Below are 24,871 nucleotides of genomic sequence, written 5' to 3'. Positions count from 1 at the left end.
CGCACTCCGTGGATTTGAAAGTGGTGTCAATACGTAAGGTCTGCATGCATAGCCACTATCTCCTAGTACGTGACCGACTGGTATTTCACCATTTTCCAGCCGTTCCCTTCGAGCGCAATTACGAAATATTGTACTATCGTGCACAGAGCCATGCCACCGTGCCACAATGTCCCTTATTATTAAATTTTGGTCGCTGATTCTTTGACAATTAAAGGAAAAATATGATTTCCTATTGCGGAAAAGTTCTGCATTCTGTCCCCCAGGTCACTGAATCCTTATGTGAGGGCAATCCACTGTACCATTGACTCCAGGAAATCCAGCCAGTGTATTGAAACCATCCCAGAGACTACCTCCGCTCGGGAAGGAAACTTCATATATTGACGAGACATTGTTCCTATGGTTCCCGACACTTATAATTCTTTGTGGCGTTGAGAGGCACCCAAAAGCCTTGCTCATACTGTGGCATCAAGCAGTCAGGCCTGCAAGATGAGTGGGCTGCCAAGCGAGTGGATTTATTCTCTCTTATCTCTCGAGTAACATCAATGACTGATTATGAGCTCTAGTACCCACAATTAAGCTGCAAATTATTCTCCTGTTAGAGTATTACGCAACGGAAACGGATAACGCACATCTGACTATTAGAAATTTACACACGCTCTGGCAATACCACATTTTCTATCTTACTCAACGGCTTTGATCAATACGTGGCCATCGCACTGAATGTGAATGGCGCACACATTATAAATTCGAAGAACAAAGCCACCAGTATTTTTCTTTTCACTATCTTTTTTATTCCGATAAATTATACTATGATTCAAAGATAACTTAAACACACCATTACATTTGATACGACTATTACTCATGAGAAACTCCGCCCAGTGGGCATGGCTTTACGTTGGTGATTCTCTATCTTATGGTCTCGTAATTATCTAACGCTACAGTGCACTTTCTGGATAGGGTGGTGGATCTTATGCTATATCTTACACTTCGACTCTCACACCCATCATCACGAAAATTTACTCCTGACCGGGCGGTACAAAAAGGAACATGCATAACCCACTGCCTCTGAACCTATCTTGGTACTGTCCCATGCAAACCACACATACTTAAATTACATTAAATACATCACACTGGCAACATACAATACATCACAAAGGCTAGTCACAACGTTAGAATCACTTCACTTTCCCACTTCAATTAGTATTCATCCCAGTTTCACAAGACACTGCCCCACTTCGTAACTTTTCTTTCCTACTACGAACTCTGGTGGACATATGCACGTCTTCCTGTGCAATGCAAGCCAAGTGGCGTTGCTGGATAGACGGCTGACTCGCCTTGCTTCTCTCTCAGAGTATTAGCGTTTGAATCTAGCGTCACACGGAAGCATAACACGCAAAGTAATATTAAGATCATATTCATCACATTCGCGAGTCCTCAACTGATACCTTGGACGAGTACTTCTCTTCATCCTTTGTATCATACACAGATTGAGACTCACACAGTACTCACCACGTGGAAGTGCTCGTCTCTAAGTCCTGCACACGCCATTTCTTACGTATTTCCAACTTATAGTACACACACCAGTAATTCAGCTTAACTTTAGCACTCGGAAGTATTTCAATTTAGTACTAGCTCTCGCAAGTATTTCAACTTATTGCTACACGTGGTTTCATTGTGACCATTGGACACTTCCGAAGATTGCTACGATCCCCTTAATATTACCTGCCTGGCATTTAATTCTCCCCCCAAAAGTTCCTAAAATAGAGAAATAATTGATCCAAACTACTCTTAAGTATTTCACATGCATACCATTGTCTCCATTCTTTTGTGTTTACGGAGCGCACCTAAGACAGGTCTTACCAACACAAGATCCAGCGCCCGAGTGGTGAAACATGGCCGTTCTTCAGGTAATCTCGCACCTCCGCTGAGGTGGGGGAGCACCTTGCTATCGTTTTGGTCAGCCACATTTCAGGCGCTCAAAGCTCTGGTAAATTTCATCTCTCTGGTTCCACCACAGGTGACCAAAGGACCGTCTCAAAGATGATCATATATTGCATATTCACTGTCTGTGGTTAGCAGACGACCATACATTCATTCATTTCGCAGATCTCACCAAATTGGTTATAGGGACTTATTTTGTGGGAGTGCACATGTGATCAATTAAATAAATAAATTGTCCTTCTTTCCTACACTGGTATCCGGCTTCGGTGTATTAAGTGAAATTGAGTTATTGCTACAAAAAATATGTTGTTCTGACAAGAATAACGAAGAATGTTGTACGTATTTTCAGTGTCGTGTGGTACTGTACCCTTTCACCGTTGTAGAACGTACATTAGCACTGTCACCAATTACTATATTAAAAGCACCAGTTCCGTATGCCCTTAATGTCATCAGAAGTCTGTTCATGGGCGAGACCGGAATATTTCGGTAAGTTGGAAATTCTAACCCATCGTGGATTTGATCCAGTACCCACCACACTGTTTATTTTGAAAGAAGAAACCTCTCTTCAAATTTCCGGTCACTGTAATCTTTGAAAGGATTTCCCCTCTCCACAAGTACTCCAACACGGTTGCTACGATTTATATGTTGAAGATATAGCATTTCTTCGTCTTCTATGCCATCTAAAACGTCAAAACGCGCTGCCATGTTACGTGTTTACAGTAGGTTAACCGCGATCAATTCAAGATAATCGACCCTTCGGACTCGGTTAACTTTAATCGCGATCAAATCCCTCAATTAGCTTTGATCGAGGTTGGTGCAGCCAGATACCGAGTTAATCAGGGTTCAATGCTGACTTGACCGCGGTTAACTTTTAATCGGCGTTGGTGCAGTCGGCCCTCAGCAAACGAGTAGTCCCAGACGTTTGAAGTCACACTGTCAGTGCAGTAAGAACTTCACCACAGGCTCCCCAGTCTAAACTACTCGCAAGTGAAGTCACTCTCAGGACAGGTCCCAAGTACCAAACACACGTGCCAGAGTATCGACCAGAAGATGCTTCCAGATTGAAGCCCAGAACCCGAGTGCCTCGCACCTCTCCAGATAAAAAAATTCCGTTTTTCCGCACAGTGGACAAACGACACCGCCTGCACCCCATGTTGACCAAATCACAGGGCTTTAGAGGCGCTAAATCTCCCCTCCTACATGACAGCACAAACTCATGTCGATCCAGCACAAGTGTTAAGATACCTGCATCTCTGGAAAAAAAAAGAAACCGCCAATTACTGCCTTCTCTAGGTTTTCGCAGATGGAGAAGATATTTTTCTCTGAAGTCACTTAGCTTCCGTGGCAACAAGTGAACAGATACAGTCTTAAAGATCTTTCTCTAAATTGCCTGTGCCTTGGAGCATGTTAGTCCTAGCTATGAGGTGTAATAAAGATTCTGTCTAAACGTTTCCTTATACAACCGAGGTGGCCGATGGAAGTGAGTCAGAGGCCTATTTGCAGGATTGGTGAACACAAAGACTTGCGATTTTTTATTACATGTGGCTCTGCACATAATGCCTGGTTTACGACTCCACTGTATAGATGCGCCCCTTCAGCCCATCGCCCCCAGCCCCGCCTTCCGCTGGCGCCAAAGCAGGTATAGTTGCATTGTCCTGCTGGAGACCTGTCGCGACTAGGGGCTGCTCTATCTGGCCTGTACAGCTGTGGGTATGTCCGGCAAGATTTAGTGAGGGATGGGCTCGCTGACAATTGCAGTTTCTATGAACAAAAACCATAAATATACCTCATGCTTTTAGCGCACTACCAGGCTCCATCAACATCTGCTCAGGCCGTTAACTTTTTAGAGTCTTGCTCAATGTGCATAAGGTTGTAAAAAAATCTTTAATAATTTTCCATATACAAAAAATAGGTAAGAGAGTAACTTTTTCTCTCTCAATTTATTGGCTAGTCACATCTGACAGAGATACCTAATACGAACATTTATTTAAAGCCTAATCTGCATCGTTATCCAGATGCTTATAGCATATGTTGTCATGCATGTTGATCCGTCATTTTCCTTCAACCCTTCCACTCCTTTTAAAGAAAAGCCAGTGGGAATCCATTGTACGAGAGAAAGTCATGATTCTGTCAATGTATACAACCTTTATTACATCCACCTTCGTTGTAATCGGCTCAGTATCACTGCTTACAATAAACATTTTAATTAGCTTGAATTTCTTAGTACACACACCAAGCATTTTGAGATGTAATAAAGCTTAATAACAATTCCCCTGCAACATGTATGACAAAGGGTTTTAAGTTAACGACAGTAAATAAATGTGTGCACATAAGAATTATCTGATTAAATTCACAATTTTTAATTCCTTTTATTCATAACTATACTTTTGCTGTAATATTGCCTGGGGATGTCACTGACAGTTTTGCATAAAAATAATCCACGGAGATAAAAACTCCATGCCTGTCAACACTAAATCATGAATGAATGTTATCATTTGTAGAAGAGCGTTACGTAGTTGATGATACCTCTTGTGGATAACATCATTTTTGATCGAGAAAGAGACTGCAGCTCCTGGTCTAAGAGGAATAATTAGGCGTATATTAAACAAAATAATTACTGTCATCAATAAGGAAGGCAAAGAGGCACCATGCTCTTCATAAGTAATATTCGTTAATGGTTGCAAGTATACATTTAATATTAATCCACAATACCATTTCATGTCATTTAAATATTTGGCGCTTATGCCCTCTCAGCAACCATGAATTTTTAACTTTACAGAAATGATGCGAATCTGAATGCCTTAAGTTTACTTTGTGAACTATTTGTCACTTTAGTCTATCCACGTGTCCTACAGTGCGGTTGTTAAAGTTAATTTTACTGTGCGATTTTGTTCTGGTTATTTTAGCTATTCATTCCGTGTATTCCGGTATTTTTTGCGTCACAACATCGAGATTTACGATGTTTTTAGCCAGTGGACTGCTGAGAGATGGATAATTCTACGGTTCGTACAGTGTTGCCGTAGAGCCTGGGCTCTTGTTTCATTTACTTTTATCTTTGTTGTCTTCCTCATTCCGGGGAGCGGCTTTGTTCCACTCTCCACCCTAGTCTATCCTGTACATGTCTCTTCATCTTTATGTAATTACTATTACTCACATCAATAGGAACCTGTTTACAGATTCAAGCCTTGGTGTCACTCTTCAGTTTTTACTCTCCGCAGTTTACTCTGTTACAAAATCCCTTGATGTTTCAGGACATCCTCTAGCATTCTTTTAGTCTAAATCAACATCTACATCCATTTTCTACAACCGACAATGCGGTGCATGGTGTATTGTACTCTGTATTGCTACGTACTAGCCTTTCCCTTTCCTTTTCGACACGTAAATGTACTGAGGGAAAATTGACTGTATCTATACCACCGTACGAGTGCTAATTCTTCTTTTCTTCACGGTCCTTGTGCGCTATGTATTGTAGTGAGATCGTTGTGCAGTCTGTCGCAAAAATCTGTTCCCTAAAACTATTTCAGCAGTCTTTCAGCAGTCGTTCTCAGTCCAGGCGCTCCCATCTAAGTTCACAGAACATTTTCGTTTCTGATATAACCTACCGGCAGCAAATCTAGTAGCATGCCTCTAAATTGTTTCTATGTCTTCTTGCTAGTGGGGATCCTAAACCTGTGCGGCTGGTCCCGGTGGAGGTTCGAGACCTCCTTCGGGCATGGGTGTGTGTGTTTGTCCTTAGGATAATTTAGATTAAGTAGTGTGTAAGCTTAGGGACTGATGAGCTCAGCAGTTAAGTCCCATAAGATTTCACACACCTTTGAACATTTTTTTGGATCCTAAACGTTAGATCAGTTTTCAAAACTGGGCCCCCCAAGCGTTCTATAAGCGGTTTCCTTAAATGACAAGTTTACTTAAAATCGTCGCAATAAACTGAAGTCTATCATTCGCCTTCCTTACTGCCTATCTTGTACGATACAACTCTTTTCTCTCCGATTCAGCGTAGTTCCTCTTCAGTAGTTATCCAACCTACGCATGTACTCTTCCTAATTCTTTGGTAAAACTGCATTCTAAAAGCTTCTACTCCTTTGTTGTTTGTGCTGTTTATTATCCACTTCCGCACTCCAGACATATACTTCCTCAAAACACCTAACACTCGAATACATATTCCCCAATCCGAAGAGCGGTTTCATTCCACTCCTCACCCTAGTCTATACTGTACATGTCTCTTATTTATTTATTTATTGTTCCGTGGGACCAAATTAAGGAGAAGTCTCTATGGTCATGGAACGAGTCAATACATGAAATTATAACACGATATTAGAAACAGATAAAATGAAATACATAAAAAAACGTATTCAGGTGACAAGTCGTAAGTTTAAATAAAGAAAATCAACAATGTAACACTGGAATTTGCTTAATTTTTTAGCTTTTCCAGGAGCTCCTCGACAGAATAGAAGGAGTGAGCCATGAGGAAACTCTTCAGTTTAGACTTAAAAGAGTTTGGGATACTGCTAAAATTTTTGAGTTCTTGTGGTAGCTTATTGAAAATGGATGCAGCAGAATACTGCACTCCTTTCTGCACAAGAGTCAAGGAAGTGCGTTCCACATGCAGATTTGATTTCTGCCTTGTATTAACTGAGTGAAAGCTGCTAACTCTTGGCAATAGGCTAATGTTGCTAACAACAAACGACATTAAAGAAAATATGTACTTTGAGGGCAATGTCAGAATTCCCAGACTATTGAATAGGGGTCGACAAGAGGTTCTCGAACTTACACCACATATAGCTCGAACAGCCCGTTTTTTTTTGCCAAAAATACCCTTTTTGAATCAGAAGAATTACCACAAAAAATAATACCATACGACATAAGCGTATGAAAATATGCGAAGTAGATTACTTTTCGTGTTGAAGTGTCACTTATTTCAGATACTGTTCTAATGGTAAATAAAGCAGCATTTAGTTTCTGAACAAGATCCTGGACATGGGCTTTCCACAACAGCTTACTATCCATACGAACGCCTAGGAACTTGAACTGTTCCGTCTCCCTTATAATATGCCCATTCTGTCTGATCAAAATATCGGTTCTTGTTGAATTGTGAGTTAGAAACTGTAAAAACTGAGTCTTACTGTGATTTAGCATCAAATTATTTTCCACAAGCCACGAACTTATTTCATGAACTACATTATTTGTTACTGTTTCAATATTACACACAAGATCCTTCACTATCAAGCTGGCGTCATCAGCAAACAGAAATATTTTTGAATCACCTGTAATACTAGAAGGCATGTTGTTGTTGTTGTGATCTTCAGTCCTGAGACTGGTTTGATGCAGCTCTCCATGCTACTCTATCCTGTACAAGCTTCTTCATCTCCCAGTACCTACTGCAACCTACATCCTTCTGAATCTGCTTAGTGTATTCATCTCTTGGTCTACCTCTACGACTTTTACCCTCCACACTGCCCTCCAATGCTAAATTTGTGATCCCTTGATGCCTCAAAACATGTCCTACCAACCGATCCCTTCTTCTAGTCAAGTTGTGCCACAAACTTCTCTTCTCCCCAATCATATTCAATACCTCCTCATTAGTTACGTGATCTACCCACCTTATCTTCAGCATTCTTCTGTAGCACCACATTTCGAAAGCTTCTATTCTCTTCTTGTCCAAACTAGTTATCGTCCATGTTTCACTTCCATACATGGCTACACTCCATACAAATACTTTCAGAAACGACTTCCTGACACTTAAATCTATACCCGATGTTAACAAATTTCTCTTCTTCAGAAACGATTTCCTTGCCATTGCCAGTCTACATTTTATACCCTCTCTACTTCGACCATCATCAGTTATTTTACTCCCTAAATAGCAAAACTCCTTTACTACTTTAAGTGTCTCATTTCCTAATCTAATTCCCTCAGCATCACCCGATTTAATTTGACTACATTCCGTTATCCTCGTTTTGCTTTTGTTGATGTTCATCTTATATCCTTCTTTCAAGACACTGTCCATTCCGTTCAACTGCTCTTCCAAGTCCTTTGCTGTCTCTGACAGAACTACAATGTCATCGGCAAACCTCAAAGTTTTTACTTCTTCTCCATAAATTTTAATACCTACTCCGAATTTTTCTTTTGTTTCCTTTACTGCTTGTTCAATATACAGATTGAATAACATCGGGGAGAGGCTACAACCCTGTCTCACTCCTTTCCCTCATGCCCCTCGACTCTTATAACTGCCATCTGGTGTCTGTACAAATTGTAAATAGCCTTTTGCTCCCTGTATTTTACCCCTGCCACCTTCAGAATTTGAAAGAGAGTATTCCAGTTAACATTGTCAAAAGCTTTCTCTAAGTCTACAAATGCTAGAAACGTAGATTTGCCTTTTCTTAATCTTTCATCTAAGATAAGTCGTAAGGTAAGTATTGCCTCATGTGTTCCAACATTTCTACGGAATCCAAACTGATCTTCGCCGAGGTCCGCTTCTACCAATTTTTCCATTCGTCTGTAAAGAATTCGCGCTAGTATTTTGCAGCTGTGACTTATTAAACTGATAGTTCGGTAATTTTCACATCTGTCAACACCTGCTTTCTTTGGGATTGGAATTATTATATTCTTCTTGAAGTCTGAGGGTATTTCGCCTGTCTCATACATTTTGCTCACCAGATGGTAGAGTTTTGTCATGACTGGTTCTCCCAAGGCCATCAGTAGTTCTAATGGAATGTTGTCTACTCCCGGGGCCTTGTTTCGACTCAGGTCTTTCAGTGCTCTGTCAAACTCTTCACGCAGTATCTTATCTCCTATATCGTCTTCGTCTACATCCTCTTCCATTTCCATAATATTGTCCTCAAGTACATCGCCCTTGTATAAACCCTCTATATACTCCTTCCACCTTTCTGCCTTCCCTTCTTTGCTTAGAACTGGGTTGCCATCTGAGCTCTTGATATTCATACAAGTGGTTCTCTTCTCTCCAAAGGTCTCTTTAATTTTCCTGTACGCAGTATCTATCTTACCCCTAGTGAGACAAGCCTCTATATCCTTACATTTGTCCTCTAGCCATCCCTGCTTAGCCATTTTGCACTTCCTGTCGATCTCATTTTTGAGACGTTTGTATTCCTTTTTGCCTGCTTCATTTACTGCATTTTTATATTTTCTCCTTTCATCAATTAAATTCAATATTTCTTCTGTTACCCAAGGATTTCTATTAGCCCTCGCCTTTTTACCTACTTGATCCTCTGCTGCCTTCACTACTTCATCCCTCAGAGCTACCCATTCTTCTTCTACTGTTTTTCTTTCCCCTATTCCTGTCAATCGTTCCCTTATGCTCTCCCTGAAACTCTCTACAACCTCTGGTTCTTTCAGTTTATCCAGGTCCCATCTCCTTAAATTCCCACCTTTTTGCAGTTTCTTCAGTTTCAATCGGCAGTTCATAACCAATAGATTGTGGTCAGAATCCACATCTGCCCCTGGAAATGTCTTACAATTTAAAACCTGGTTCCTAAATCTCTGTCTTACCATTATATAATCTGTGATGTCACAGCCAGACACCACACGTGCTAGGTGGTAGCTTAAATCGGCCGCGGTCCTGTAGTACATGTCGGACCCGCGTGTCGCCACTGTGTGATCGCAAACCTAGCGCCACCACAAGGCAGGTCTCGAGAGACTGACTCGAACTCAGCCCAGTTGTACGGACGACAGAGCTAGCGACTAGACGTACGAAGCCTTTCTCTCTCATTAGCCGAGAGACAGAAGAGCCTTCAGCTAAGTTAATGGCTACGAACTAGCAAGGCGCCATTAGCCTTACAGTGATTGTAATTAAAGTCTCCTTTGTGCGATGTACCACAATGATTGATTAAAGATAAGTATTATACCAGCTACGTACTTTTCTTCGTAGCATTAATTACGTATCCTGTTCCAGTACTTCACGCCCGTCTGCGTTAGTCTAGCGTGCCTTTTAAGCCACCTCTATCTACAAGGTGTTGGCCCAGCTGCCGACACATCATAATCTATCTGATACCTTTTAGTATCTCCAGGATTCTTCCAGGTATACAACCTTCTTTTATGATTCTTGAACCAAGTGTTAGCTATGATTAAGTTATGCTCTGTGCAAAATTCTACCAGACGGCTTCCTCTTCCATTTCTTCCCCCCAATCCATATTCACCTACTATGTTTCCTTCTCTCCCTTTTCCTACTGACGAATTCCAGTCACACATGACTATTAAATTTTCGTCTCCCTTCACCACCTGAATAATTTCTTTTATCTCGTCATACATTTCTACAATTTCTTCATCATCTGCAGAGCTAGTTGGCATATAAACTTGTACTACTGTAGCAGGCATGGGCTTTGTGTCTATCTTGGCCACAATAATGCGTTCACTATGCTGCTTGTAGTAGGTAACCCGCACTCCTATTTTTTTATTCATTATGAAACCTACTCCTGCATTACCGCTATTTGATTTTGTATTTATAACCCTGTATTCACCTGACCAAAAGTCTTGTTCCTCCTGCCACCGAACCTCACTAATTCCCACTATATCTAACTTTAACCTATCCATTTCCCTTTTTAAATTTTCTAACCTACCTGCCCGATTACGGGATCTGACATTCCACGCTCCTATCCGTAGAACGCCAGTTTTCTTTCTCCTGATAATGACGTCCCCTAGAGTAGTCCCCGCCCGGAGATCCGAATGGGGGACTATTTTACCTTCGGAATATTTTACCCAAGAGGACACCATCATCGTTTAATCGTACAGTGAAGCTGCATGTCCTCGGGAAAAATTCCGGCTGTAGTTTCCCCTTGCTTTCAGCCGTTCGCAGTACCAGCACAGGAAGGCCGTTTTGGTTAATGTTACAAGGCCAGATCAGTCAATCATCCAGACTGTTGCCCCTGCAACTACTGAAAAGGCTGCTGCCCCTCTTCAGGAACCACATGTTTGTCTGGCCTCTCAACAGATACCCCTCCGTTGTGGTTGCACCTACGGTACGGCCATCTGTATCGCTGAGGCACGCAAGCCTCCCCACCGACGGCAAGGTCCATGGTTCATGGGGGGTAGAAGGCATATCATTTATATAAATAAGAAACAGCAGTGGCCCCAGCACCGACCCTTGGGGAACGCCCCACTTAACAGTGCCCCATTGGGACTGAACATCACTACCACTCTCAATATTGCGGAGAATTACCTTCTGCTTTCTGTTCTTAAAGTAAGAGGCGAACCAATTGTAAGCTACTCGCCTTACTCCATAATGGTCCAACTTCTGCAGTAATATTTTGTGGTCAACACAGTCAAAAGCCTTCATGGACTTATTTCTACGAAATTACGATTAGACACATCACGTGGAACATGTTTCTCATTTTCAGAAATGCTGTGTCTTGTTACTGCCAGACTGCATTTCCTCTCTGCTTCTGCCATTGCTAGTTATTTCGCTGCCCAAATAGCAAAACTCATTTACTGCTTCTAGTGCCTCATTTCGAATTCTCCTCTCAATTCTCTCGAAATGCTCGACTTAACTCGACAAAGCTCCACTACCCATGTTGTTCATGTTCATCTTACAGCTCGTAGCAGGTGAGGCCTTTCGAGCTTTCACATTTAACCAAACCGTCGGTATGATCTTCTAAATCCTAGGTCCTTTCTGACAGGGCTACAGTGTTATTCTTTTAAATGTAAATATATATTATAGGTTTTTAAATAAGGTTCATGGACTTCCCAGGATTATTTGTGCTTGCTGCTGCACCCCTGATTGGAGCCACATTGCTACTGAGTGCGCTCAGAAAAGCCCCAGACTCTATAGCTCAGAACAGGTGTCTTAATTCACTCGTGTCTAGATAGATCAGCTACCACAAAAAACAGACGGCCTATCTCATTTCATGAAACCTATCCAAAGCTCTTGCCTTTATCACAGTCTTATCCGCCTATCTGTATGTTCTAAAATCACGCGCAACTCCGCTCCCGGAACAGTGGGCATATCACGTATAAACAGAGTTACGTCGCACCAAATGTTACTTTCCACAGTTCCCACAAGGAATGGGAAACGTAACTGTTATCTCAGACCGAAAGTCTTTCCTTGAGATACAGGTCCATCACTCTCAACTGAATATCATCAAGCTTGTTCTGTCACCAACAGAGTCGACATCACACCACTGACAGCGAGTGATTCCCTGAATTAATTACTTACAGTGTATCTGGCTTGTGCATCAGAAATGAAAATTCCTACTGTCTGCTCTCCTCTTCCCCTAGTTACATATCTCTCCCTCCTAAAGAAATCTTTTGATACTAATGTGCACGTTTTATAATTTAGGAACAATTTCCTCTCTTAGGAATCCTCTTACTTACAGAGAAGTCCAGAAACTTCTTACGAGAGGCTTTGCTGTAGGGAACAGTGGAACCGGTTTCTGGTGCCTGACAAAAGAGGGCTTTATGCGGCCTGAAGTTGGTCAGTCAGAGTTTCTGCAATCTTTTTTGTTTTGTCTTTAGTATACCTGTTGGTGTAACGGTCTAGTTGTAAACATTTCTTCATTCTCTCGTGAAGTAACATGACTGCTACAGGTCGCTTCACGATTCTGCATAGGTTCAGTCACCTTTACTTCTTGAAGTGGGTAGTGCAGACTGTTGGGTGGTGGCTGAAAGGTTTTCGCGCAAGGAAGGGGATTCCGGGAAAAATCGTGGTCACTCTCGTGCATCACAGGGCCTGGCTTCAAGAGCACGAACGCTCCGGATGCGCTTGTGCCTAGCCCTCCTAGCGCAGCGGCGAGTGGGCTGGGGGATCAGAAGGGAGAGAAGTAGACGTGCTGTAGCCAGTCACCGCTAGAGCAAGACAGTCGTCTTGTCACAGTTAGCTAGGGATACCAGTTGTGTTAAATGAGTTTATGTCCTGCGTTAGGAATACCATAGCATCTATGCACTTGTCCAGAAAAAGGAAAAAGTAGAGAAGCCACATCATTCAATGCTGAATGCGCATTTGGTACAAATGGCTCTAAGCACTATGGGACTTAACATCTGAGGTCATCATTCCCCTAGAACTTAGAAATACTTAAACGTAACTAACCGAAGGACATCACACGCATCCATGCCCGAGGCAGGATACGAACCTGCGACCGTAGCGGTCGCGCGGTTGTAGACTTAATCGCCTACAAACGTTCGGCCACAGCGGCTCGCGGACATTGGTAACAGGTACTTTGGACAAGACTGATACGGATCGAGATGGCGCAGCGGTTAGCACACTGAACTCGCGTTCGGGAAGACGACGGTTCAATCTCGCGTCCGGCTATCCTGATTTAGGTTTCCCGTGATTTCCTTAAATCGCTTTGGGCAAATGCCGGGATGGTTCCTTTGGAAGCGTAGGGCTAACTTCCTTCCCTGACCTTCCATATTCCAATGGGACTGAGACCTTTCTGTTTGGTATCCTCCCCCAAGTCAACCAACACTGATGCCATAAAGCAGAAATGAATCCTGTGGAAAAATCAGATTGAAGTTCGTGACATGGCGCATTTACTGGAACTCAAGGACCAGATTGAGACCGCTCTAACATTTGGTAACTGGTGTAGCTCCTCATTACTTCCAACCTGAGCTGATAGACGTACAGTCGAAATGACCTGTTTGTCCAGTCAAGGAATTTACAAGGTTTTATAAAATGTTACCCCAACAGCATAACCCCAGGTTGCACAGACGAATTGCTAAAGTTATTTCATTGTTTGCTTCAGCTTTTGTGCAAACGGTTTCTTCTGTTATGAAATTGCGAAAGTTCCATCAAAGTTCTGGTTTAACAGATTTTAATTTTGATATGACCATGTGTTTGTATCACGAAACATACTTCCAGATACGTTAGGGTCTACACATTTCAAAATCGTAACGCAACACACATAAATTTACAAACATCACAACCTAACGTTAAATGCATGTATGGAAAGCTCTTTGTAGTTTTTCCCACTGTTTTACCACTGTCTAATGCACGTATTCAGTTAAGTAGTAAAGTTATTGTTTTGGTGGAAAAGTAAAAAGTTGAAAATAAATGGCAGAAAAATTCTCTTTATAAAACTGTGCCGCAATATTCGCTTTTTAGAAGTAGTGCAGACTCGTCTTCCTAAATTTCCGTCACGTGCAGCCTTGGCATATGGCTATCTCACTCGTACACCTTCTAGGGATAGGGTAGTGGTGGGCAAGCCGGAGCGCTCAACAGACTCTGCTGCTCCTGCGGAAGATGAGCGCGCTCCTGGGGCGCAAATCTTGGCCAGATCTGAGTTAAGAGTTGGATGGCATCCTAGATTGCTTCCTAGGATCTCTAGGACATGCTGGGCGTTTTCTGAAGTTATGGCGTTCGGGAGTTAACTCCTGAAGTATGGCTGCAATTGTGCCTTATCCAACAAGTGTCCACTTCAGATCTAGCAAATATCTTTTCAGCATAGATGTCATCAATAATCTTGCTTTTCCGTTCCCATAAAACATGACAAGTTTTGTGCCATCTCAACAGTATTTCTGTCTTGCCAGTCCTGCATATTCCCTTCCCTACTAGACATTTTGTGCGACGTCATCCCTTAGTGGAAGACCGTTCATATTCCTACTAACATTAGAAATTGTCCTTGCGTATTTGTACGCCATTCGGGGAAACTTTTGAAGTAATCCCCTTTATTTTCACTCTTCAAGGCACATTTACGTTCATCACGTTGGCTGCAGACTTGCTGTCACATCTCCAATGATAGTTTGGTCAGAGAATGGATAAACTGAATTTTTATCATTCGTTTGCTGGCAGTCGCTCAGTGCCGAATCTTCATCGGCTTCCTGGCTTTCGTCCTATTCTGAACGTGAAGTCTGAAGATTTAAGTGTTGTTTTTTGTTTTAGAATGATGTGTTAGTTTAAGATTTCAGAATCTGCGCTCTGAGCTAATCACAATTTAACTGTTTGTTTGTGCATTTGGGGGTGTGGATTTCACTGGGATACTTAACTTGTGAATTTACTTACGTGGGTCATGCAGATAAAGAACTCTGATTTTATCGGCCTTTCACTCTTCCACGCGACGTGAATCAACGTCCCGCATAATAAACGTTAGTATTTCACGTCAGTTTTCCGCGTTTCTGTTTCTCAAGAGTCACATGGCAATAAAATTCCGCTTTGGCTTTTACTTTGAATAAATACTTGGTATTATGATATCGGCTTCCAGTTATGAACCCTACTTCCTACAACTTCTCTCATGATTAGCTGAATCTTATTTAACAAATAAAAAGAAGCAGTGACACCCTAAGGTGTTGTTTCGATGTGCGTCTGTTGCACGCAGTGGCCAAATTAGTAATGGAATGTTGCATAACATAAAATGTTGTTTATTGTGGCGACGAGTGCGTGGTGCCCGCTGGTTTTCATTTCGGAGGACAGTTCACTTTAAAATATTGTTCTGAAATATAAGGAAGGCGAAGTATTCATTGCAGATTGTTGTAGAGTGCTGGACGAGGAGCGGAAAGTGGGGAGCAGTTCCTTTGTTAATATTTCTGAAGAAAATCCATTCAGTATCGTTGTCAAAGGGATTCCTACCCGCCACGCAGCCTCGAGTTCCGGGGAGTGCAGTACCGGGAAAGCTGATGAAAGTGCGTGGACGCACGCAATAATAAACTAAATAGCACGAAGATCACAGCTCACTGTTGGCGTACCAAATAGGAAATATTTTATGAAATGTACTCATCGTTCCATTTTGGACTGTCGTATTTATAGTTGTCGCCAAAGAGATTCCCAGTCACGACGCGGCTTCGAGTTACGAGAAATCCAGTACCCGGAAGGCTGTTGAACATGTGGTAGAGCTGCCGAATAACGGGCCAACCAGGACAGAGACTGAAACTCCCTGCTGCTTTGTATAACGAGGAAATTCTTACAAAATTTATTCGTGAGCAGTAGCTTTGTATCCGTTTTGTACTGACGTATTAATGGATGCGTCAAGCTATGACTATTGCAGTTATATTAACTGATTTCTTTTGAAAGAGTGTTAGTAATCAATTACCATGATGCAGGTTCCCGTACTGTTCTTTGTAGGATATATTCAAATTTTTATGTTGTTTTGTAGGGCGGGCAACCACAGCAAACTTGGACATTTTTCCAAAGAAGATTCCGCACTGGCTGTATCAATGATTTTTATAAAATCTGCGACCGGTTTCGTACCACTTATCGGTGCATCCTCAGGCAGTATACGCTATTTATAACACGGTAACGTTGAACATTCCCCTGAGGATGCACCAATAAAAATCACTGATACAGCCAGTGCGGGATCTTCTTTGGAAAAATGTCAGATCTTTTAGTTCAGTGAACTGCCGTTTATTTCGCTGAGACAATGTGTGTGACAATTTGCCCCTGGCTTTGCCCATGTTTCACATATATTTCACACATATTTATATTTCACACACTTCTAACATGTATTGCACATATTTGCACACATGTTGTTGTTGTTGTGGTCTTCAGTTCTGAGACTGGTTTGATGCAGCTCTCCATAGGAAAAAGCATCTACCTGGGAGCCTGTATCTAATATTTTCTGGGTTTCATGAACAAATAAAGCGAGTTGGGTCTCACACGATCGCTGTTTCCGGAATCCATGTTGATTCCTACAGAGTAGATTCTGGGTTTCCAAAAACGACATGATACTCGAGCAAAAAACATGTTCTAAAATTCTACAACAGATCGACGTCAGAGATATAGGTCTATAGTTTTGCGCATCTGCTCGACGACCCTTCTTGAAGACTGTGACTACCTGTGCTCTATTCCAATCATTTGGAACCTTCCGTTCCTCTAGAGCCTTGCGGTACACGGCTTTTAGAAGGGGGACAAGTTCTTTCGCGTACTCTGTGTAGAATCGAATTGGTATCCCGTCAGGTCCAGTGGACTTTCCTCTGTTGAGTGATTCCAGTTGCTTTTTTATTCCTTGGACACTTATTTAGATGTCAGCCATTTTTTCGTTTGTGCGAGGATTTAGAGAAGGAACTGCAGTGCGGTCTTCCTCTGTGAAACAGTTTTTGAAAAAGGTGTTTAGTATTTCAGCTTTACGCGTGTCATCCTCAGTTTCAATGCCATCATCATCCCGGAGTGTCTGGATATGCTGTTTCGAGCCACTTACTGATTTAACGTAAGACCAGAACTTCCTAGGATTTTCTGTCAAGTCGGTACATAGAATTTTACTTTCGAATTCGCTGAACGCTTCACGCATAGCCCTCCTTACGCTAACTTTGACATCGTTTAGCTTCTGTTTGTCTGAGAGGTTTTGGCTGCGTTTAAACTTGGAGTGAGGCTCTCTTTGCTTTCGCAGTAGTTTCCTAACTTTGTTGTTGAACCACGGTGGGTTTTTCCCGTCCCTCACATTTTTACTCGCACGTATCTGTCTAAAACGCATTTTACGATTGCCTTGAACTTTTTCCATAAACACTCAACATTGTCAGTGTCTGAACAGAAATTTTCGTTTTGATCTGTTAGGTAGTCTGAAATCTGCCTTCTATTACTGTTGCTAAACAGATAAACCTTTTTTTATATTCCTATTAACTTCCATATTCAGGGATGCAGAAACGGCCTTATGATCACTGATTCCCTGTTCTGCACTTACAGAGTCGAAAAGTTCGGGTCTGTTTGTTATCAGTAGGTCCAAGATGTTATCTCCACGAGTCGGTTCTCTGTTTAATTGCTCTAGGTAATTTTCGGATAGTGCACTCAGTATAATGTCACTCGATGCTCTGTCCCTACCACCCGTCCTAAACATCTGAGTGTCCCAGTCTATATCTGGTAAATTGAAATAAGACTATAACATGCTGAGAAAATTTATGTGAAATGTATTCCAAATTTTCTCTCAGTTGTTCTGCCACTAATGCTGCTGAGTCGGGAGGTCGGTAAAAGGAGCCAATTATTAACCTAGCTCGGTTGTTGAGTGTAACCTCCACCCATAATAATTCACAGGAACTATCCACTTCTACTTCACTACAGGATAAACTACTACTAACAGCGACAAACACGCCACCACCGGTTGCAAGCAATCTATCCTTTCTAAACACCGTCTGTGCCTTTGTAAAAATTTCTGCAGAATTTATCTCTGGCTTCAGCCAGCTTTCTGTACCTATAACGATTTCAGCTTCGGTGCTTTCTATCAGCGCTTGAAGTTCCGGTACTTTACCAATGCAGCTTCGACAATTTACAATTACAATACCGATTGCTGCTTGGTCCCCGCATGTCCTGACTTTGCCCCGCACCCTTTGAGACTGTTGCCCTTTCTGTACTTGCCCGAGGCCATCTAACCTAAAAAACCGCCCAGTCCACGCCATATTCGGTAGTAGGTATCCACTTTAATTGAATAACCTGATACGTTATTTCATGTTCGGCAGCTATTTCGTTTAGTAGACAACTGTGCAGAGCCGTGTCGAACGCCTTTAGGAAGGAAATGTAGCTGGGTTTGTCTCACAAAGAATCCCTTGAGTACGAGGTCGCAAAAGGGGAATGATGCTTGCGTCTTTCGACGCCTCACACACGGTCTACTATGCAGTCACAACATTGGCTGCTAACGACAACAGGAAGCGGGACTGGATGTATCCAATGGTGAGGTCAGTATGAGGATTTAAACTGCTTTGTCGACGCGCAACTCACAACAGTCGTGCGACTAGTGCCTACCGTCGGGTGCAAGTCTTTCGATTTGACGCCACTTCGGCGACTTTCACGTCGATGAGGATGAAATGACACCCAGTCCCTGAGCGGAGAAAATTCCGACCCAGCCGAGAATCGAACCCGGACCCTTAGGATTGACATTCTGCCGCGCTGACCACTCAGCTACCGGGGGCGTATACACATAACAGTGCTACAATGGTAGTGGTGTTGATACAGAGCAGAACAATGGCAACGATAAAAAAACAAAACATTGCACTGTATCTACAACTGTCGCCGAAGTTGACACTTCGTCAGAGAGTAACCCGAGGAATTTCACCGAGTGGGAAAGAAGTGGCAGATAAAATATTAGCCTATCAGCAAGATCAGTAAGTGGAATTTGTGGTGTCGTATACGCTCGACTATGCGGACAGTGTACATGAGGAGTACAAGATGACAATACGTGCTTAACAAGTGAAAGTGATACTGAAACAGTTGTCGAGCCATATAGCTCATCATCCTTGGCGGACAGGGAGCCACAAATCCCGTCTCCAGTGAAACGTAGTAGAGGACAGTCATTGTCCAAGCAGCGGGTACTAAACATTATTACGTACATGGAAGATGATCCACAGCGCAGTAACAAAAAAAAGCAACTATTAACAGATTTAGGGTAAGTCCGCTGCAATGTGACCATAATGCAGCGGTGTACGCGCGTTTCAGGGACGTTCGATACAATTTACAGGATGTGCATGGTTGTGAACTACTACGTTATGCACATCAAATTACAGTCATTTCGAGGGAAGCAGTGGATGGTAGTAAACCTTCAGTGCTACAGATTGGAAGACGTAAGGTAACGAAATTTCAAATAAAGCGTCAACGTGACGATGCACAGCGAACTGTGGAATCGGTCCGAAAATTTGTAGGCGAGAGAAACAAACTTATCCCATCTTTCGGGATTTGAAGAGGAATCGTATATGAAAGGAACTCTCTAAAGTAGAGTTACCAAGAGACTTGGATCAACATCAACCAACATCATTGCCTTAACGCGCTCACATACAATTATGTCGACTGTTAATATTGGTGGTAAATTGGCTGGAAACTTATTTATTGCGCTGCGAAAAGATGGAGATGCTCTGACCGCTACGATTCTTTCTCGTGTCCGTGATCATGCAGGGCAGTAGGGAATATTTACGTCACAGCAAGCAAGAGTGGGAAAATACAATTATGGTATGAGCAGAGCTTTCGGCCAATAGCTGGTCAAAATAACTTGCTTTTGCTTGATCCCTGGTCAGCGTATAAAAATCATACTCGTTTGCAGCAAGGCATTCCTCCTGAAAAGTGTGTGACACGGCATTTCATACCACCCGGAACCACTGGGCGAACTCAGCCTCTGGATGTTTGTTTCTTTTCCCCTTCTTATGAAACATATTACTGCATTATCTGCAGCTACGCCTTAAAGGACAGCCAGTTTCACAATAATCTCTATAACAATTTCGCGTTCGGTTGCACACTATCACATTCCATCAGTTCTCATTACCCCGTTACACCAACATGATCCTACACGCATTATTTAATATTGGATACCTAGCTAAATGTCGTGCACGGTTTCTAACTCCCGAAGAGTTCGCCTTCGATCTTGATGGTGATAAACTCTGTGAACACTGTGGCGTGCCATTTTTATTTGGTGTTCATAGGTGCAAGTTAATGGTTTGTTTTGAACATTTCTTTAATGTCGACGATGTCCGTTCTGTGCGGTGTGGCACATATACCCGATAGAAGGTTGATCTCTGCACCTTCACCACCTGACATTAATTTTTGTTGCCCTCCAGACGCATGCGGTGAGTCATTAGCAAACTAATATTTTTCCTATCGTAACTGTTACCAAAACACTTTCAAATGAGCCTTACTGAATATTGGAACCGCGTGACCGCTACGGTCGCAGGTTCGAATCCTGCCTCGGGCATGGATGTGTGTGATGTCCTTAGGTTAGTTGGGTTTAAGTAGTTCTAAGTTCTAGGGGACTGATGACCTTAGAAGTTAAGTCTCATAGTGCTCAGAGCCATTTGAACCTTACTGAAGACTGATCAAGGGGTTCCTTGTCAGAGGTTTTCTTCTCCGGGTTCACAAATGTCGTAGTACCACCGCATGTACGTATCTACTCATGGCAATGGCATACCTTTGATACGACGACTTTGTCTCCTTCTCCCCGCCTCCCCGCATCTCCTTGCCCTCCCCCACTTTCTCCCTGCCTCCCCCCTCCCCTAGGCTCCTCAGCGCGGTCCACGCTTCATTTAGCGGCCATTAGCATACAAAGGGAAAGCTTAGAGCCACGCCGTGCCCCGTGGACACGTGATTACTTGGCACAATGGATTATCAACGGGGATCGTGTTTTTGTGTCCGTCCCTCCGCGTCTTTTTTCGTGCCGTAAGATGTCATTTCGACTAAAGCCGCAGTGTCTAAGTACGATACACAGTCTGCCCCCTCCCCCCCCCCTCCCCCGTTCCTCTGCAGTGTGCTATTGTTCCCGCTTTTTCGTTTATTAGCGCGTAAACAGCTTTGTCCATTGTGTTCCAAAGTATCCACGTGAGGGCCGTCGCTGCCCGCTCGGCTTGTTAAAAACTATTTCGGCTTTTGAGAGGTGCTCCTTTAGCATTATATTTTAAACGCGAAGCAGTAACTAGCTTATTCCAAAACAAATTAAGACGAATAGCGATTCATGTTATTAACTAAACAGTAAACCGTTAGACATGTGCATGGCTCGCATGTCCTTTTTAAAACATGATTTACCGCAACTGGATTGAAAACGTAAAATAATCACGATAGTTACCGGTCCTGCTGTGATCGCTTTTCAGACATGAAGGATGTAAGAATCGTTTAGACCCACACCACTTCCAGGGTGAACCACAACTTATGATAGGACATACTATGGGGACCCTCATACTGTATGAAGTATTCGGTGCTACTCCTTTACGAATTGTATTTCACAGTATAGCAAATGTTAAAATACAACTTTCGGCGCTCTGTATCGTATCAAGTATCATTTTACACGAGAAAATAAAATGTAACACACCCATTTAGTCACCTACAGCTTATTTATGTACTAGTTAATCCAATTTCTACATCGAAGATTAGAAAAATTACTGCGATTAGGAAGAATTGGAGCGAGAATGGTATTCGTGCTGATCTTTTTGGATCAAATACACACTCGAATGGTGATCTTTTTTCCCGGTTATTGATTAATTTTTTTGATAATGTTGTTGCAAGGATTATAACAATTATTGGAATAATAAATCTAATAAAAACTCTTGTAATCATAAATTTTATTAAATTTACGGAAAAATTATTTCATTTATATAACTGTCGGACAATAATCACGTGGAAACAATAGCGTTAAAATCAGTTCAGTATTAATGGGAAATTCATTGTCAGAATTCGATTATTTCATAAAACGTGAAAATTAATGTTTTGCTTGGTCCGCTGACAGCTGCGTTCACTCTCAAGAGATTACGTTTCTATAAGAACTCAAATCAGAGTCATAGCAATTAATTCTGGTGTTACGAGTTCTAGAACTTTCTGTCATAAACAAAATATTATTTCGATCATGTGGTGAAAACGGGATCATTATGTAAAACCTGAACCTCAAAATCTATTTCCGCGTTATGTAGAGTAATCCAGAATACGTTAGCATGAAAATTGCTGCTGCAATTAACGAGATATTAATTATTTTGTATCAACTATTGTTAGTCACATTTCTCAAGCAGTATTTCGATACTAAATTCGAAAGCAATTTTAGAAATGACATTTGTTATAATCAGTCTCTTATTATCTTCAAAATTGTAAGTTTAATTTCTTATGAAAGAACCGATTATGATTCTAGCTCAGTCATTGTCGCTTTGTTTTGAAAAATGCTTTCAAAGAACTTGTATTCCTAAGAGACCATACAAGCAGTGAATCTAAAGAGCTCGGCAGTAGCAATAGAGTGGCAGTTCGTTGCAGATCGTTGGAGTACATTATCTGTAACGTCAATTTCTTTGAGCCGTGCATTTAACAGATGTTGTGGAACAATATAAACATTAACACAAAATTCAAACTAAGTTTTGGTGCAAATTATTTAATATCATCGGTTTTTCTCATTAACTCCTGAGATTTCTACAGTGAAGCAATTAGTATTATGCAACCCAGTTATCATTTAATTGGTGGGTAAAAGTCGTCGAAACCAAAAAGATAAGTAGGCCTACAAACCCCAAGCATTTCATTGAACTTAACACAGATTCGTTATCTACAAGCATGTTAATAGAACATTTTTGGCTAGAACATGGTAAAAAGTGTGTGTTAGAAACTCCACCGACAAACGCTCAGAAGTTTTTCAGGAATGCCTTCTCAGTATTTTTGAATAAGGGACCCATAGTCCGCAATGGGTTGTTACAGAGTAATAACGTAAATACCGCAATCACCGTTTTTTCTGTCAAAATACCTTCGCAGCAGTGAAGAAACCTACAATATGCAATAAATACCCTTCCATTGCATTCAGTGAACCCATACACGTTGTGCATGTCGGCCAACTCATCACCACTAAACCTTTCCATGTTACTGCTGTTTATCACTATTGACGCACAACGTCCGCCGCTGGTAGCTGAGTGGTCAGCGCGACAGAATGTCAATTCTAAGGGCCCAGGTTCGATTGCCGGTTGGGTCGGAGATTTCTTCCGCTCAGGGACTGGGTATTGTGTTATCCTAATCATAATCATTTCGTCCCCATCGACTCGCAAGTCGCCGAAGTGGCGTCAACTCGAAAGACTTGCACCCAGCGAACGATCTACCCGACGGGAGGCCCTAGTCACACGACATTTACATTTAACGCACAAATAACATTGCCAGAAAACAAAACCGTAGACAGAACAGAGTAGTACTGAATGCAAAGATTCAGCAACGAGGTAAGGAGGTCATTACTGTTCTCAATAACACGTGCAGCAAGCGGAATGGAAACAGAACACACAGTGCATACCGTTCGTTTGCACTGTTGTGCACTGTTTCAGTGCAATATGCACTGCTCTGTTACAGCAATGTGACCACGTGTCAAAAGCCTCAATAACCACCTTTTGCAGCTCGGATGGCTGCGAGACGCGAGGGCAGAGAATCAGTGAGGTTCTGGAAGGTGCCAACAGGGACGTGGAATCATGCCGACTCCAGTGTCGTGGGCACCTGTGCTGGGTTTCTCGGTTGATGACGCATTGGGCGTACAGCGCGATCGAGGTGATCGTTCGGGTTTAAATCGGCAGAGTTTGGTAGCTAGGGTGAACTCATCCTGACGTTCTTAGAGATGTGTGACACGTTGCATTGTCCTGCTGGTAGATGCCATTGTGCCGAGGAAAAACAAACCGCGTGTGGGGGGGAACATGCTCCACAGGGATAGACGCATACTTTTGTAGATGCATTGTGTCTTCCAGAATGACGAAATCACCCAGGGAATGCCACTGAAATATTCGAGAGACCCTAATGCTCCCTCGTCCGGCCTAGATCCTTCCGACGCTTATTGTAGATGGAGCGTAAGACGTGCTTCAACTGAAAAGGCCACCTGTCTCCAATCACAGACGTCCAATTGCTGTATTGGCGTGCAAATTCCAGTCTTCGTCATCGTAGAAAGGCAGGCAGTACCTTCAAAGAACGGTCATTGAGGAGACACTGTTGGTAGACCCTTGGTTCATCTGGCCGATCAGTTGCTCAACTGTTGCACGTCTGTTCGCCAGTACACATCTCCAAAGGCATCGTTCACGCCTGTTAACTATGGCCCACGGTTTTGCATGGCGCCATTTTGCATCCTTTGACCATTGTGGCACGCGAACAGCTTACAAACGTAGCCTTTTCGCAAATGCTTCCACCATAGCCGCACGAAGGCCAATGGTCATGTCCTTTTGCCGCCCGGAGTGGCCGAGCGGTTCTAGGCGCTTCAGTCTGGAACCGCGAGACCGCTACAGTCGCAGGTTCGAATCCTGCCTCGGGCATGGATGTGTGTGATGTCCTTAGGTTAGTTAGGTTTAAGTAGTTCTCAGATGTTAAGTCCTATAGTGCTCAGAGCCACAGCCCATGTCCTCTTGGGCACCGAATAAACATCTCTGTTTCCGCATTGCGACGCCGACACAAATTTCCGCCATCTCCCAGCATTCTTTATGTACTGTCCAACGGCAGTGCTGCTGCTTGCCGTCTGTGAGGGGTACTGCACGTAGATTAATGTGACTGGATCGCGTAGAAACAATGACAATTGGTGCAAGAAAACAAAAGGCAGTGTCTGTGTAAGTATGTGTGAGAGACTGTGGTTCCCTTACAACAAAACACTCAGAAGTTAAACATGACCGACAT

The sequence above is a fragment of the Schistocerca nitens genome, chromosome 1 (assembly GCF_023898315.1).
Source record: "Schistocerca nitens isolate TAMUIC-IGC-003100 chromosome 1, iqSchNite1.1, whole genome shotgun sequence".
Lineage (NCBI taxonomy): Eukaryota > Metazoa > Arthropoda > Insecta > Orthoptera > Acrididae > Schistocerca > Schistocerca nitens.
Note: the sequence above shows the minus strand (reverse complement) of the source record.